The sequence below is a fragment of the Heliangelus exortis genome, chromosome 14, assembly GCF_036169615.1.
Source record: "Heliangelus exortis chromosome 14, bHelExo1.hap1, whole genome shotgun sequence".
NCBI lineage: Eukaryota > Metazoa > Chordata > Aves > Apodiformes > Trochilidae > Heliangelus > Heliangelus exortis.
Genome location: NC_092435.1, coordinates 1448573 through 1466705, shown reverse-complemented (window position 1 = coordinate 1466705; position 18133 = coordinate 1448573). Strand labels below are relative to the sequence as shown.

The 18133-nt window shown below is 48.2% G+C and overlaps 1 long non-coding RNA gene across 2 annotated transcripts; it reads left to right on the top strand.

Moving 5' to 3' along the window:
- Window positions 1-244: 244 nt before the first annotated feature.
- On the top strand, window positions 245-17179 carry LOC139802722 (uncharacterized). 2 transcript variants are annotated; one of them, XR_011728764.1, is made up of 4 exons: window positions 259-301; window positions 1564-1723; window positions 13591-13679; window positions 16390-17179. It is a non-coding gene; the product is annotated as an uncharacterized lncRNA (long non-coding RNA). The 2 variants fall into 2 exon arrangements; XR_011728763.1 differs by lacking the exon at window positions 1564-1723 and having other exon boundaries at window positions 245-301.
- Window positions 17180-18133: the final 954 nt, after the last annotated feature.

Sequence of the window (18133 nt, the reverse complement as noted above, 5' to 3'; positions counted from 1 at the left end):
CATCCTTTGCCTCTTGGGGTCAAAGTGGGGGTTTGACCTTGCTCCTCTGGTTTTGGTGTGAAACCCTTTGGCCATGTGTGCTGGGGAGGGCAGCGTTGTGCTGCACATCAGCCCTCCTCTCCATATGTTGCTGTGGTGTGTGTGTCATCCCTGTACCATGCTGGGACAGATACTATCTGATTAGCATAAGCCTGCCCCTGGGAAGGGCTTAGCTTTTAAATAAGCTCGTTTTTCTGTGCTCCTTGTTTCTGTTTCCTAAGGGAATGCAGATAGTGGCAGGTTCAGTGAGCATCCAGAGCAGGTAAATGGCTAAAGAGGGCTAAAGGAGAAAAGTTTCCTCCAGATACAGCAGTATTCGTGGTTTTAATCCACTTCGCGAGGGCTGGGAGATGGGGGGGAGGGAAAGGAGAGGTGGCAGATGCTGCAGAGCATGAGGCTGCTGTCTCACAGAGGGGAGAAGCCCTCATGCAGTCTTTGCCTCTCTGAGGCCTCTTGCAGAAGGAGCATCCCTGGGGTGCTCTCCCAGCCCCAGCAGGCTGCTCAGAGCTGAAGGGCTCTGGTTTTGCTGGGGCAGAAACACGGATGCTTCCTGGAGTTCAGCCTGCCCTAAGGGCAAGGGAATGCTCCCACTTCTCTGCACGGTGTGGCCGGGACGAGTCTGCAGGAGGCAGAGGGAGATGTTGTGTCCTCTGCTGTGCAAGGAGCCTGAAAGCCAGAGCTGCTCAGCAGGGCGAGGAAGTGGTGTTGTAAGACAGGTAGGTGGGTGTGGGACAGGGAAGGTGCTCTGTCCTGGCCTGCTCCAGTGGAGGAAATGCTGTGCAGAGAGGTGCTGGCACCTTCTGCAGGACAGGATTCCTTAAATCATGCCAAGCAGCGTGTGGGAAGGAGCCTCCTGGAGCAGAGCGCAGGGAAACTCCAGCACGGGGGAGAAGAAGGAGAGATGGAGATGGGTCTGGTCTGGAGGACAGAATGAGCAGTGGCAGGAAACCAAAGTGCATCTGGTGGTGGAGGTGCCGAAGTCTGAGCAGACCTGGTAAAACCTGTCAGGCTCCCAGCAGTGTGTTTTTATCTGGCAGGGTTTGCTCAGGGATGCTTTCACACTCGGCCACAATTCAGTTCATTCTGCTCCTCTAGTAGCAGTGTTATTTCTCCTCTCCTTGTCTCTTTACTTGCTTTCTCTAAGCAGAGACCAGCTGACTTTATCTTCCCAGATGTTTCTCATGATCTCTCCCATTCTAGCTTTTATCCCTGACCACAAGCAGCACTTGGAACAATTAACACCTTGTGCTCCTAACATCTTAGGGTTTACAAGGCAGCTGGTTACTAGGGCAACAACTGCACTTTTTTCTTTCAGTGTGTTGACTGAAAATCAACATTTTATATTAAAGGAAAAGAAAAATAACATTCTCTCTAACCATAGTGAGTTACAACACCATCTCTCCTGTAATCAAGATATTGCTGAATTATGGTGCTATAAACAAACACTTCTGATATAACCACAAACACTGTGGGACATGTAACACATTGGCAGTATATTTCAAGTGACAAACTCATTTATTGCAGGGAGTGGAGGGAGAAAAACACCTTTTCGGGAGCTGCTGCAAGGAATTACAGCAAAGTATGACCAGAGCTTAAGGGTACAGAAGCAAAGTAATTCCACCAACCTGGCCAGAAGAAAGCACTTCAAAATATGAAGAGCAGAGCAGCACTAGTAGCTCAGAAGGTGAGGACACAGGACCTGATTATTTTTTCCCCTCCCACTGGCGTAAATCAAGATTAATTTCGTAGCAGTTAATAGAATCACCACACTGTGAGAGTGGTGTAAGGGGGTAGCTCCCAGGAGGGTGAGGAAGGGAGCTTGCAGCTCTCCCCTGGCATTAGCAGCCTGGTGTGGAGGTTTCCTTGTTTGCAGGTGGGACTTGAGTAACAACCATGAATCATTAAGGTACATAACTATCTGAGAGATCAAAGTGCTCAGGAGCTCTAGATGTGCAACTAGCTTGTGCCAGATGCTGTGGAGGCAGAGAACAGGCTGGGAGCTGCTTGCCAAAGAGGTTTCACCTCTTGCTGTGCTCCAGGTGGCTGCTGGGTCACTTTGGTCAGCAGGATTGGAGAGGAGCCATCAGCTGCTTCCTCGATGGTCTGCCAGCCCTGGTGTTTGGTGAGTTTCAGCTCACGAGGCTTCCTTGCCCAAGCAGGGTGGTTCTGTACACTGCTTTGTTATGCCCCAATGTGCTAGTTTTGGTAGTGATCTTCTGCCCAAGTTGTTCAATACGTGCAAGCTATGGGTAGTGACTCTTGGATGTGAAGAAGAGCAGGGATGGAGGGGGGGAAGAAAGATGGTCTGGGCAGCTGGACCTCAACCACATCCAAATGGATATCCATGCCATGCAGTGGTAATGGGAGAAGGGACAGAGGGATATTAACCCCCTTCATCCCTTTAGTAAACCTAGACAAGATAATGTGTATAACCATCTACATGCATATGTGGTAATGAGTGCTTGTGGTCAGGACTTGCCTGTGCTTAAAGTTCCTTGGCTGTGATGTAAAAAATATGTATTTATATAAACCTGTAGAATTAACAGGTTACCCAAAACTTGCAGGGGGTTTTCTGGGGTGTCTTTGAAGTAAAAAAAAACCCAAGTGTGTGACACAAGGTGACCTAGCTGACAATGTAGGTGAGGATGATTAGGGTGGTAGGCTGGGTTTCCAAAGATGCCAGTACAAGAACACTGGGGTTCTCTGCCTTTTAGTTTTAAGAGAGTTTGGAGTTGAGCAGAACAAAGCTCTGAGCAGTCTCACTACAGAGTTTGTAAACGAGCACAAAAATGCATTGAATGGGAGCTGTTCAGCTCACAGACTTCTGATGGTTTTGACAGCAGAGCTCAAAAAGTTGCTTGAATAATAGGACTGTGATTTCTGGCAGCCTGTAAGCACTAAACTTCTTTCGATTTCAAAGCAAATAGATACATCTTAACAAAGACCACCTTGTGTCAGCTATCCTTAAAATTATGGCACATAGATTAAAATAAAACGTGTGTGCTTGTCCCTCCTGGGACACCAGGGAAGGGAAAAGCATTATCAGAATTCTTTAAACTCATCTTAACAGTATTGAACCAATTATTTTGTTAAATCTGGGTTTGTTTTCTGCCTCTCAACGAGAACATTTGAAGTCTATCATCTCTACCATTTACGAGTTACCAGTATGCAAGTGTAAAATTTCCAATTGGAACATATGGTATCAGAGGGAACGAGGGGGAAATATCTGATTGCTCACACTCCCCAAACTCCAAATCTACTGCATTTAGTATTTTGCTCACAGTTCCTGCAGGGGGAAATAAAAGAAATCATCTCTGAGCTGAGACCAAGCACTGAACATTTCACCCTGAGTTGGAATCTGCTTGAGAATCTTATAAGCAGCTGAAGTGGGAATAGAATAGAATTTCAGTTTCTTCACTGGGATTGCAGCTACAGGCAGAACTTACCACCAGTAACAACAACCCTCTGAACCTTCTTCTCTTAATTCTGACACCTGGCTTGGGGAGATGTCTGGAGCCTGTGGAAGACCAGTTTTCCCTGTGACAGAAGGGACTCTCACTAAGAGAGGAGTTGACTGCTTCACTTGCATTAACTCCAGTGGTTTGTTACCAGCTGCACCGCTTGTTCAGAGGCTTGTCAGGGTTACAGAGCAGCCTTGTGAAGCTGTGGTGTTCCTGGTGAATGAGAACGTGTGGGCAATTGTACCTGTCCCACAGGAATGCTGAAGGATGCAGGATGGTGGATGTATGGCATGGGCTTGCAGTCCTCCCTCTGCCTGGAAGCAGAGGAGCAGGAGATGAAGTGTGGCCAGAGACCCCTCACAGCTCCACTTGCTGCCTTTGCTGAGTGACACCAAACGCTTTGGAGAAAGATGGAAGGATCCAAAGACTGGAATGCCATTTTCTACCCTGAGGTTTCACACAAAACTAGATTTATTTTTTTTTTTTTGGTTTCCATCTGTCCAAGCATGGAGACAAAGCAAAGCTGCAGAGGTCTTGCCTTCCACTGATGGCCTTGCCTTCAGCCCGTGCATGGGGACAGAGGAAGAAGGAGGCCAGAGTCCTGCTGGTCCTCAGTCCTGTGTCCCCTGTCCCCATCTCCCCATGGCATCAGTGAGGCTGAGCAGCTCCAGGGCTGTGAGTAGAGCTGGGGCTGCTGTGGCTTGGACCTGGAAACCTGCTCCTCCTGAGCCCTGAGGTGCTCACAGACTCTGCAGGACATCTTGATCAAGCATTGGAATGGGCTGCCCAGGGAAGGGGTGGATTCTCCATCCCTGGAGATATTTCAAAAGAGCCTGGATGTGGCACTCAGTGCCATGGGCTGGGAACCACGGGGGGAGTGGATCAAGGGTTGGACTTGGTGATCTCTGAGGTCCCTTCCAACCCAGCCAATTCTATGATTCTATGATCTTGCTGGGCATAGTGCTGGGGTTAATGCCTCCATCATCAGCACCAGCCTTAGTCCTGCCAGGCAGTGGCACGAGCCCCTTGAGATCACCCAGCAGCAGCAGCCATTAGGCAGTGGGTAGTCATGGAATGGTCAGTCTCTTGCTGGCAGTGTGAAATGCATGGGCTCTCTGTGGCACCAGTGAGCTGAGTCACTCCTGCAGGGCATCCATTTGCCCTTTTACAGAAAATGATCATGTAGAGCTTTCATCTGTGTGGGGTGGTGAAGTCCTGTGCTTCCCTGCACAGCAGAGCCCTTTAGCCCTGAGCAACGGGGCTGTAGGATGCAAGAAATGAGCTTCTCCCCCTTCATCCTGGCAGGATAAGGGGGGAAGCCCTAAACCTGAAGCCCCGAGAATCGATGGGACGAAATGACAGAAGAGGAACCTTTTGCTCAGCAGCAGGGATGGCTGTGTAGCACCACGTGTAGAACCAAATCTGTCCTTCCTGCCATTCAGACAGAAAGCAGCATGTTTTGGAGTAACTTCCCTGGGAGGGGGAGGAACAGATGTTTGAACCAGAAGCGTGTGTGACAGTTGGGAGAGACAGCGTGGAAACAGAGTTGAAAGGAGAAGTCTGATGGGAGTGTGATGACAGCAGCAGGACTCCGGTGACAAGGAGTGGGAAGGAGAACAAGCAGGGAGGAGTGTTACTTCGAAAGCTGAGCAAAGTGCACAAGAAGATGTGTCAGGAAAGCGTCAGAGAAAGGAAGAGAGGAAATGTGAGAGCAGAGACAGGCTTTGGGATCTGCCTGCAAGAATATGTGACCTGTTGCCTGACAAATGGAGGAAGAAAGGCATTTTATTCCTCTGCCTTCTTCCACTGAGCTAACTCTCCCTGCAGCCAAGCTAGCAGGCCAGCTCTGGTGGGGCTCTTCATCTAGTTAGCACTTGTGAAAGGTAAATGTGCTGATGGTGCTCCAGAGCCCTGAGGTGTGGGGGTACCATGTGGCAGGGACTGCAGGAGGGATGCCTGGGCTGGGTGCTGCCCAGGGCCTTTGCAGGAGCCACACACCTCGAGGTTTCTGGATGCTGAAAAAGGAGAAGGAGGGGTGACAGTCTCCTAACAGAGGGGTGACAATCTTCCCTTCTGCAGCAGTGCAGCAATGGCCAGGGCAGGATGTGTGAGGAGAGGAAGAGAAGAAGCCAGTGAGTATTTCTCCTGCAGCAGGGAGGGAACGTCTCCAGCAGCGCCTTGCTCTGGTGACATAAATCACAGCTCTGCAGTGTCCAGTTTTACCTTAGTTCAGCAGATGTGCAAGGCACCCTGGGAGCCTGCCACTGGAGTGTAAAGCCCCTGATGCTGGATATCCTGTGAGCAGGGGAGGGGGGGAATGGGATGGGACTGTAACTTCTCCCACAGAGGGATTTTCGAGTGTGATTTTGCAGCCCTCTGCCTGCTCTCAGATTCACTGCTGACACCACCAACCCCCACTCCCACCCTCAGCATGTCTTGAGAGATGCCAACTGTCTGATTCTGCTCTGTGTCCTCTTGCAGAGAGGAGAGAATTTCTCTAAGTATGGGGTGAGCCTTGAAATGCATTAATGTGGTGACTGTCAGGTAGACGCCAGCCACAGCTGGGAGCTGGGATCTGTTGCTGGATGTTGCACAGCTGGTGACTCTCCCCTGCTTCATACAAACACCAGCATTCATCTCTTGTTCTGGAATCCCAGCAAAATTAGGGGGCAGGCAATATCCCCTGTGTGGGTGTGCGAGGGGAAAGGCTGAAGCAGGGTCAGGGAGGCAGGTCAGAGGGTGCTGGTCTGGCAGCTCTGGGGGAGAGGGGTCCTGCCAGGGAGCAGGGGGACCTGTGAATGGGATGGGCTGTGCAGGCTCAAGGCTCAGCCAGAAATTTATAAATTTATTTATTTAGTTAGTTATTATTATTTATTTTCAAGGAGGAAATGGATGGAGAGAAATGTGAGTGGAAAACGGGGGAGACTCTTTCCTCCTTTTTAAGGTGCGTACTCTTGGCTGGAATGATTCATCCCTCACCAATGCAGTGGTATCCAGTCCTGTGTGCTCATTGTGCCAGCCAGCATGAAGGGCTGGAGGTGTTTCAGACCTGGAGGTGTTTTTCAGAGCCTGGAGGTGTTTCAGTGACCCCACTGCTCTGGACAGAGTGGCCCCCACAGGAATGATAGCTCTTAGTCCTCTTGGTTACTCCATCTCAGAGAGATGGTGAAGGGAAGGTGGAAGGAGAGGCCCTGAACTGCCAGTCAGGAGCAGCTTCTGACAAAAGCAGGGTGGTTGCAACCTACTGCAGTTGCTAAAAGAAAAAAAAAAAAATTTCAGACATTGGAATGGGCTGCCCAGGGAAGGGGTGGATTCTCCATCCCTGGAGATATTTCAAAAGAGCCTGGATGTGGCACTCAGTGCCATGGGCTGGGAACCACGGGGGGAGTGGATCAAGGGTTGGACTTGATGAGCTCTGAGGTCCCTTCCAGCCCAGCCCATTCTAGGATTCTATGATAAATGAGTGTAAAAAACTGAGCTTCCTGGGATCAGACAGCCTTGTTCTCCCTCCCAGTCTGTACTGGTGGGCTATTCAACTCATCTGGCTTCTTGATGTTGAGCCAGTGGTTAGCCCACGTGCTGCTCTGTGACAGCACAGGATGTCTTGGGGGAGGGAATCGTCTTCCCTGATGACAGCTAGCAAATTCCCTTGGCTAATCCATGTGCTGACCTGCTCCTTGAGCCCTCATGTGGGCCAGGGGCTCTGCTGAGGGGATTGGCTCCATGTAGAGACAGTTTCTGAAATGCTCCATCCAGCAGCTGCAGGTAGCCCAGGGGCTACAGCCCACTGGGAAGACACCGTGGCAGCACAAGGGTGTTGGCTGCCATTGGAGGAACAACTTGATGAAAGTGGGAAAACCCGAAGGATCTGACCTCTCTGGTTCCTGTGCCCATTGTCTCAGCTGCAGGACCTTTCTTGGACTGGGTTTGGGGGAGAGCTGTGGGTGGTTCTCATGAGCAGTACTTTTAAAGCCTTCCACCTCCCCAAAAATTAGGAACAGTGTGTCTTGCAGTGGCTGCTCTTCCCCCTGAGGCTGTGGTGTGGGGTTGTGTGGTGAGGGACAGAGAGAAGGCCTGCAGGCTGCTGGGGTGGCTTCAGCTAGGAGGAGGCATTTTGGTGTTTTTACCCAGGAGCAATGAGCATCACCCAGATGCTTGGATCTGTGGAGCAGAATCACACCTTTCTTCTCGTTAACTCACACAGGGTCTTGGCCTTTAGCTTCAGTAAGAGTCAGGATCAGGCCCAAGGTGCATTTTCTAAACTGACTTGTGGACTTACTGAGCTGAAAATCTCCCAAGTGAAGGCCTTTCTTCCCTGTAGTCTAAATTCAAAACAGCAGAGAAGCCTTTAGTCTCCAGAGATAGTTTAAAAAACCTTCTCAAGGTCTGTATTCCTAGAGGAAAAATAATTCAGATGATGCTTGCCACGTCTGACAGTTGCCAGCCTTTGTTCCATCCAGGAAGGGCTCTGTGTGCAGGATCAATCTGGGATTCAGCTCCACGCTGCCTGGTACCTGGGAAACGCTGTGTGGCCAAGATGCTGGAGTGTCCCTGGCAAAGCAATCTGTAGGACAGGGCAGGTGATTTCTGCCTTGGCCCTTTGAGGCCGGGCTTGAGGAGAAGGTTTCCTTAGGAGCAGCATCCTGAGTCCCTCTGGCTGTGCTGCAGCTCCTTGCAGAGCAGAGCAGGGCCGTATATCACCCGGCATTTTATGTGTGCCTGGGAAAGGGAGCCTGAATCCCCTTCCTGCACAGGGAGCTGACAGGCTGGGGGCCAACACACAGCCCTCAGCCTTTTTTTTATTTACTGTAAACCTCTTCAATGAAAGCTGGGGTTTTTTTTTTTTCGTTTACTGTGTTACTGTATGGAACCAATCACTATAAATTTGAATGGAGAGCTGATAGGGGCACACTTACCTTTTATATAATAATTGGGCGAGGGCCACTGCAGAACTGCTATTAAGATTATTCAGACCTTCTCACATTTCACTGTAAAACATTAGGCTGTGAGAGGTACTGTAAGGGTGTGATTATCCAAAGAGGGTAAGTAGTAGTGAGTGTTGTCGACCAGAATTACTGCAAAGGGGAGAAATGCTGAGTAGCTGAGAGTAAAAGAATCTGAGGAGCATAATCTGCCATTCAGAAATACAGTGCTCTGTGCCTGGAGAAGTCCCACCTGACTTCTACCTGGATCTGCATGGACTTGACAAGATTGCCTTAAATTCTCGTTGAGTGTGATTGGAATCCTGGGATGAGCATTGGGATTAGCCCCTGCACTCCCCTGTGGAAACCCAAATTCAGTGTACAAGCCATGCTGGCACTTGATGTGCAGCAAAACCCTGGCAGTGTGGCCATGCCAGCTCAGGGCATCAGAAAGTCACATTCTTCCTTTGGTGGGATCAACTGGCAAGGACCTGTTGGATCCCTGGCTGTGCTGGCAGAGGAGGTGTGCTCTGCACTCAGGGCTGGAAGGGGCTATCAGATGCTACCTCTTGTTGCCAACTTCTTTCTGCTGCTGAGGCAGAGGCCATCCCTGCTTCCGAGCAGTTGGAAGGGCTGGAGGACAACTGGTTGGTCAGGTTGGTGACAACAAGTCTGGGGTCACAGACCTGAAAGCATGAGGGACCCAGGCTGGTGGAATCATAGAACCACAGACTGGTTTGGATTGAAAGAGACCTCATACAGATCATCCAGTTCAAACCCCCTGGATGGGCAGGGACACCTCCCTCTAGACCAGGTTGCTCCCAGCCACATGCAACCTGGCCTTGAACACTTCCAGGGATGGAGCATCCACAACTTTCCTGGACAACCTGTGCCAGTGTCTCAGCACCTCACAGGAAGGACTTGCTTCCTCATGGCTAACCTCAGGCTCCTCTCATCCAGTTTAAAACCTTTACCCCTTGTGCTGTCTCTACGTGCCCTTATAAAAGTCCCTCCCCAGCTTTCTTTAGGATCTCTGCAGGTACTGGAAGGCCACTATGAGCTCTTCTTTAGGATCTCTGCAGGTACTGGAAGGCCACTATGAGCTCTCCCCAGCTTTCTTTAGGATCCCTGCAGGTACTGGAAGGCCACTATGAGCTCTCCCCAGCTTTCTTTAGGATCCCTGCAGGTACTGGAAGGCCACTATGAGCTCTCCCCAGCTTTCTTTAGGATCCCTGCAGGTACTGGAAGGCCACTATGAGCTCTCCCCAGCTTTCTTTAGGATCCCTGCAGGTACTGGAAGGCCACTATGAGCTCTTCTTTAGGATCTCTGCAGGTACTGAAAGGCCACTATGAGCTCTTCTTTAGGATCTCTGCAGGTACTGGAAGGCCACTATGAGCTCTCCCCAGAACCTTCTCTTCTCCTGCACAGAAAGGGCTTGGGGCACCAGAGCCAACCAGTGACCAGAGTCACTTCCAGCATGCTGAGGAAGGCTGTGATGCTGGGAGAGTTCTTACCTCCCCAGCTTTAGGCATTGCCCACCTTACATGAGCCCCTGGGTAAGGCTACAGCATTCTCAAATTTTTCTAGGCAACGGGGAGAAAAGAGCAATGCTGCATGTGTGCCTCTGCTGCCTGGGTTTTTCACCTGTGATTGAGATTTTAATTTTGTATCCCATATGATTTTCCTGTTGTCACACACGCCTCTTGGCTGTCACTGAACAATGCCTTTTCTTGGCAGGGAAAGCAAACCTGAAAGGAAGCTCTTGAGCACTGTGGTGTGTGAGTGCCTCAGATGCTGGCTGTGTTTCTCCCCCTCACTCCACCCGTTTTCAAGTAATTTTAATGCTGGGAAGAAATCTGAGCACATAACTATCATGTTCAGCATATGATAACCAGAGAAAATTGTGTATATGTATACATATATATATATATAGGCAGCCATATGGAAAACAAATAGCTGATGGCAGGACAGAGAGAGCACAAGAGATCACAGAGATCACAGTTAAAATGTTCACAGCAAGACCAAATAATTTTGCAGTTTCCATAGAATTACACTTATTTATTTTTTTTTTTTTTCTCCCCAGGAAAACAGGATTCTAAAATACTTTTAGTTACTAGATTTTTAACTTAGTTTATGCAGTGGTGGGAAAAAACACCTCTCCCACTATCAGCCAATATAGAAGTGTCCAATTATACTTAAACAGCACAAAGCTGAATTCTGTTCTGCATTTCATCTGGGAGATGCCAGTGAATCCAGTGGGGCTCTGTAACTGGGGGTCAGGATTTGGACATTTGTTCATAAATTAAAGAATAGGAAGGTCTGTGCAGGGCCTAAGTTATTTGGATATTTTTAAATGCCAGATACACTGGGCTGGTGCTGACATCCTGTAAATGTGCTGTCTCTGATGATACAGGGAAGGAAGTTCAGCAGGTTTTTGATTTTTATTTTGTTTTAATCTTTTCAGTATGTTTGTCTTCACGATTGAAGCTCTTTTTCTTTGAAAGGCACCTACTTTTCGTTGGGGAAAAGCACAAAGCTGAGACATTTTGGGATAATTTTATCAAACACTTTCGTCTTGGTATGAGAAGTTTTAATTAAGAAAAATGTTAATTGACTTCAGTGGAATCTTTGATGATCAGTATGCAATGCACACCCCAATCTCAATAGGCAATGTCTTTTAAACCTGAAATGGGTTAACAAACCTAAAAGAAATTTGAAAGATTGCAAATTTTTTTTGTTTTGGGTGTGTGGGGGGTAAGTTCATGTTTCTTTAACTGTAAAGTGATTATTTCTGTCTGTATACAGATGAATGTCTCTATAAGGAATTTGTTCACATATAAAATGTACAATTTGAAAAAAAATTTAACTGAAAATATATTTGCTATTCGCTCGTTGTGATGTTGCTGCACTCCTATGCAAAGCAGGGATTAAATACCTTAATAAAGCAGATGTTCAACAAATGTAAAGCAAGAGAGGAATTCAGGAGCACTTGGAAGAAATCTACACCCTCGATTATTAAATTTCCCCCTAAATAAATCTTTTCTTCCGTGCCACCAGGGACAGATGTAAGCACCTGGTGGCAGCAACCTGAGTCAGATACCCTGTCACCATTTATGACTCTCTTATGCTTTTTAGTAATGTAAAGACATTCCTCTAAGCTGATTGTGTTACAACATTTGCCTTCATCGTGCTGTTGACTTCTTTATCTCCCTGTTGGGTGTTACACCTCCCTGAGCTAGCAGCAGGATTTGAGCCTCATCTGCTTGAGTCTGTGCTCAGATCCATCCTGGCTGCTGGGAATTAATTGGGAGTGACCTGAGAGGCTTTTGGCCTCTCACCAAATCTTGGCCTCAGGCTCCCATAGCTAGGGCACTACTGGCAGCCAGGATGGAGATGTATCCAGGATGGACCTGGGGCCTGTGTCTGTCTCCTGGACTTGAGGTAGTTCCTTTAAAAGCATCTCAGTGTGTCTACAGGAGCTGCTCTCATACCTTGAGTGCAGTGCAGCTGCACACAAAGTGCAGGGACTGGAAATATTCCTGCCTTCTCGACACTTTAATTGGTGGCATGTAGTTAATGGTGTAGATTCTTTTTTGAGTGGAATTACATCCAGAGTCGTGCAGCTGATGGTTTTCCCAAAAGCAGGGAGTCACTCAAGCCCTGGTGCTGCAGGGGAGCCCACCTGAGCCAGCCAACAACTTCCAGTTGTTCAAGCTGCTGTTTGCTGTCTGTTGCTATGGTGAAGTGATAGCACCAAACCCATACCAAAAAGGAAACAGTATTTTCTGGACAGATTTATGAGTAGAAAAAAACACATAGGGGACAGAGAGGTCACAGGAGGTGGAGGGGGGAGGCAAAGCCTAAAGGCTTTCCTGAGCCAGTGTTTCTCCCTCTCTTTTTAAAGCCCTTGTAAGACTCATCTTGTGCAGTGTCACTCTGGTGGTTTGGTTGTTTGTTTTGTTTCTTTTTACAACCAATTAAATGTTTTCCTTAACTGCAAATACTTATTACTTCACTTAGCAATTTTTCTCTTGCTTTTTGGGAGCCTATTTGCACATGGGCACTGTGTTAGTTTCCAAGCTTTCCAGTCAGTTTTGGAGATCTCGGGTCCCAGGGGTGCAGTGGAGGTCACAGATAAAACCACCTGTGTTGGTCCCCGTGTTGCAGAACCCACACCCTCCATGCATTTCCTGACAACTCGATGTTTAACCCCTCCTAAAGCCCTGTTGTTCTTGCAGGGCTGGGATCACCCAACGCTCTCTTGTTTCCTTACATCCAGACTTTCCCGGGGCTCGGGATGCGGGGGGCAGAGCCGGGGCTGCTCCGGAGGCTCCTGCCCCGCAGCGAGACCGGGGCGGGGAGAGACCCGCGGCTGTTTCACAGCATCCTGCCGGGAAAACCTGTTCCTTCTCCTCTCCATCCGAGGACTTTGTCCCTGTCTCAGTGACACAGGCATCTGGAGACAGGCAGCCTGTCTTTAAAAGTCAAGAACCATGGCCAGACCCAAAGCTTCGCTTGGAAAAGTGTGGGTGAAATAGTGTAGTGGCAAGGTTGTGGTGTTTGCAGAAAATTCTCCTCTTTCGTTCGTTTGAAAGTGAGTAATGTAATCTTGTCTGTGTGCCAGGTGCTGCCCCAGTCCTGTTTTGAAGGGTGGATGGTGGCAGGATGGCCAAAAAGAAAAGGACCAGGTGCTGCCCCAGTCCTGTTTTGAAGGGTGGATGGTGGCAGGATGGCCAAAAAGAAAAGGAGCAGCACATGTGTTCAGATACTGCTGAATACAAGGGGTAGCTGTGGTTTTGGGAAGTTATTTGAAAGCAACTACGACTACAGCAACATTTCAGGACTGTGAAATCCTCTGGCAGCTTTCTTGTCATGGCACCAGCCCTTCTGATTGCTTCAGTCAGTGTCACTCCAGTGGTGTCTGGACTGCACCTTAGCAGTGTCATCACCAGCTTCTTTCTAATGTGGGGTCATGCCTGCCCTGATCTCTGGTCTTTTCCTGGGCTGCTGTGGGGTTGTAATTGCATTGGATTCCTAATAGAGTTCCTTGGTCTGCTGTCACAGTGTGATTGCAAGAACTTGTGTTGCATTGAATGTGGTCTTGATTACTTGCCAATTAAAGTACAAGGAAAACACTTACAATCTTCTCCTTTAAAATTACATCTAGATTTCATCTCCTCAGAAGGCTATGGGAAACCTGAAGAGGTTGTTTCCAGTTGTCCTGTCTTTTCTACTTCTAGTATTTGGCATGGTGAGGTAGGCAGATAAATGATTTTTCTCTTTTTTATCTTTTCTTTTTTCTCTTTTCTCTTTTCTTTTCTCTCTTTTCTTTTCTCTCTTTTCCTTTCTCTCTCTTCTCTCTTCTCTCCTCTCTCTCCTCTCTCTCCTCTCTCTCCTCTCTCTCCTCTCTCTCCTCTCTCTCCTCTTCTCCTCTTCTCCTCTTCTCCTCTTCTCCCTCTCCCTCTCCCTTCCCCTCCCTTCCCCTCCCTTCCTCTCCCTTCCCCTCCCTTCCCCACCCTTCCCCTCCCTGCCCTCCAGATTTATTTTTTTTTTTGCCTGCAGAACAGAAATGCCCCTCTGAAGTTGCCTTTTTAAAAGAGGATGCACGGAAAGCATCGATCCTGTGGTCGCTGAGCATGGAAGGAGGTGCCTGAAGAGAGTGTGTTCTGTGTTGTGGCAGGAAGGATGTGTAAGGTGAGGGAGGGGGGATGAGCTGGGCATGGAAGGAGAGAGTACAGGGGGACACAGAATTTCCAGGAGCCTGGTAGTGCAGGAGGTGATGTGCTGTGGGGACAAAGCTTTTGGAGCAGGAGTGCAGGGGCAAGGTGCCTGCCTGCCCCTCCAGGCAGCTTGGCAGGGTGTGCTGGGAATGAGCCAGGGCTGAGGTGTGAAGGGAAGCAAAAACAGGAAAGGGAGAAGGAAGAGAAAGAAAGAAAAAGCCAAGAGGAGGAGAGACAACGTGACAAGGCGTGGGGGGAGCCCACCTGTGAAGGTAACTGGGAGTTTCTGTTTATCTCCCTGTACTGAAAGGAGATTTTGAACTGCTGCCTAATATGACTGTCAATTATTTTAACTTGTGTTTCTCACCTCGGTCCCCATGAAGTGCATCTGACAATAATTAATTGTGTGTGTGCAACTGGGAGCGTGTTCTGCTCCTGCAGAGGTGTCAGCTTGATGGGATGTGGCTACAGGGGATAACAGGCTGTGCCACCCCATTAGGGGGCTTGGGGGGGGCTCACCTGTTCGTCTGGGCAAATATTTTAATTCTTGGAACATTAGGTTTCCCATAGTTGAATTGGGATCAGATTAACCTCTGTCTTTCTGAACTTGCATGCTGGCAAGCTCCTTAAACAGGATTGCTAGTTTTATTTTCTACTTTCAGCATATATTTAAGAGAACTCTTTCTGTTTCGTAGGTTAAAGAGGAAATAATATCACTGGCTGAGATCCCAGTGAGCAATTACAAATATTTTTTACAATAGTTACAGGACTTGGAATTCAGCCTTAGGCTGTGGGCATCAGAAAATCCATGCGTGGAAATCCCACGTGTTGTAAGAATGGGGAGGTTTCATAGGAAGACATTCCTCCTCAGCTTTAATCAAGCCAAACTCTTGACTAAAAATTAAAAAATAAAAAAAAAAGAAAAAATTAAAAAAGAGCTCTTGCAAATCAGCCCTCTTCAAACAGCTTTTGATTATGCCAGTGAGAGAAGGGTTAACTGAGCCTCTTTGTCTCTATTGCATGTTAACACAGAAGGTCAGTGATGGGAGAAGCAAGGTCCAAAGTGAAGGCTTTTGAAGCAGCCCCTAACTAGCCTAATGAATATGCTGTTGGGATGAACAGGTCATTTCACACTTTTCTTGTTGCTATTGTCCATCCAACCCTAAATGTCAATGCTGTCACTCTGATAGGCTGGTTCTGCTTAAAAAGGTTTCCTGGCTTTGTTAGATTCCTAGGAGCAATTTCCCCCTGCCCTTATTCCTAATTGCTGGCAGAGCCCTAGGGATGGATTTGTATCAGCCTTTTCATTTGGGTCAAGTCTTCACTAGAGAATTTTTGAGGGTTGTGAAGAGATGGGATCCAGACACAAGTGGAAGCACCAAATGCAGTTGGAGCTGTACTGCTGGGACTGAACTTGCAGCTTTGCTATGGGCAGGGTGCTCAGTGTGACAATATGCTGGGGGTGCTGCATTTCATGGAATGTCAGGGCAATTTCACAGAGCTGCCCTGCTGGACCTCAGCTGCCTCTGAACCAGCCAAGCCCAGGGTGGTCCTGGCCTTGGGGAAGGGCTGGGAGTGGGGCTGGTGGAAGGGACCCTTCTGCTGGCACCTGGCTTGTAGCTGATGCTTTGTGGCAGAACTGGGTAGCCGCCTTTCTGGTGTTCCTACCTGGGCCTGGAGCACATCTCCAGTGTGCTGATGGGTGTCCAGGCTGCTTGAAAAAAACTTTCATGATGACTGAGTTCCTTATCTGTGATACCTGAATTTTTAACAGAAATGTTTCCCTGCACTTCCTTCCTTTCCTGCACATCTTCAGTGTTGCTGATGTTGGGTGTCCAGGCTGCCTGAAAGAAAACTTTCATGATGACTGAGTTCCATACCTGTGATACCTGAATTTTTAACAGAAATATTTCCCTGCACTTCCTTACCCGGTGAACAGCAAACATTTCTTCTTGAGAGACTTCTATTTTTCCCGTGACCTACAGCGTTCTGTGGCCCAAAAGGCCTCAGAAAATGGATTCTTAGCTCAGGAGGACTGCAGGCAGGTGGCTTCAGGCTTTCCAGTGAGATGTCTGGATGCCTCCTACACTCCTTGCCTCAAATGGACTCCCCAGTGCAGTGGTCAGGAGCACAACACCATGGGTGCTGCTGATTTAACCACACAGGCACAGGGTCAACACATCCCCCAGCTGGGTAAAGGACGTGGCATTAGTGTCCAATCTCTCATTGCAGTTATTTGTCCCCAGAGACCCTCTTGCCTTTGGTATGTGCACCAGCTGGTGGAGAGAAAGGTGGAAAATAAAGGCTGATGGGATGAAATAACACATCCCCGAGTGTGGATGCTGCAGACCAGGAGAACTTTTGTGGCTATTCCCAGCAATGCTGCTGAATCTGAGCCCAAGAAGTAAAGAAATTTCTTTGGCAATCTGAGTATCTGAGCTGTCCTTTTCAAAATGGGATTCAGGTGACTGTTTTATGCCTTCTGAAAAAGGGATCGTGGGTGTTTGGGAAGCTTTTCAGCAGCTCATTTTGGGGATATCCTTGCACTGAAGACCCAAGTCATTTTTTTGTGAGTGCTCTGTTTCTAGTTCACTGAGATGCCTTGGAATTTCAGTGTCTGAATTCATACCAACCTCTCCCTAGCCATTAGTAGGGGATGTTACCCACGATCAAGATAGAGAGTGTTGTGCTTGCTGTGTAGGCTGACCAATATTGGAAAAACTCAGTGAGGACACAACATCAATTCAAATCAACTGTTTAGCTGAAAAAATCCCAAGTGCTGAGCAAATGCATCATGAAACCAGCAAGAGTTCAAAGGCAAGTTAATGTCAGAATAACTTCCTCTATCAAGACAACCTGGATTTAGACTGGGAAGCTTTTTAGAAGTCTTGAGGATGAATATTTTACACACAGTTGTTGTCCTCCAGTTCCCTCTAAGGCATTTATGGTGTCCCAGATGGGAAGGAGATGGTCAAGGCACATTGTGAGAATGTCTGGATGAGCTGTGGAGCTGCTCAGTGGTGGTGAGGATGCAGGTTCCTGTTCCACAAAGATCTGGTGTAGCTCTCTCTGGTCCTTTTCAGCACTTCTGATTTCTGAACACCTTCAATACATGCTGGGTCTTATTTTGCCAGTCATCTGGCACAACTGGATCAGAACAGACCCCACAAGCTGTCACTAGTGTTCTGATGAGATCTGGCTGATGGCTGAAAACCAGGGGAACTTACTCTAAACCTCAGGGAATTCTAGGAAGCAGAAGAAGGCTTTTCATTTGTACTTGCAGATGAATCAGGAATTTCCTGAATTGCTGATTTGAATCCATTTGACCTGGAGCCTCTTTGGTGGCTCCAGACATTTTTTCACAGGAGCCTCCCTGTTCCATCAGCTCTGGCTGAAGAGGAGACACCATTACACCTTGGCAGGTAATGACATCCCCTCAGCTGGTTGCATCTCTGCCATGTCCTGGACAGTACCAACGTGATCTAAATGGACCAGAACCCTTAGTTGTTTGGCAGCTCTACCTGGGACAGGACTTTGTGGTAGATCTTCAGCAACAAGCTACTGCACGTAATCGAAGCTGCCTGCTTGTTATGGGACCTTGAACCATATTTTATGCCTTGGGCCTTGTATTCAAGATATTACCTGGCTTGAGTCCCACCTGTGGGATGGAAGGTATGGCTGACAGTTGCCTAAAAACGTTGCATGTGTTTGCAAAATAAATCCCTGCTGTAGCAACCACGGCAAGGATCAGATCAGAACTTTCTGAAGGGACTGGACAAGAGCACTGAGCTCTCCTTCCCAGAACCAAGCATCCTAACATTTTTTTTTTTTAGTTTTTGTTTTCTTCTCATCCTTCCTATAGCATAAATACACAGCAATCTGCAACAGTAAAACAAACCAAGCTCCTAAAATCTGCCAGCCCTACACTGATTAGGAGTGCATCCCACTCCTATTTGCACCCTTCTGCCCTCACCTCCTTTGCCTCACCTC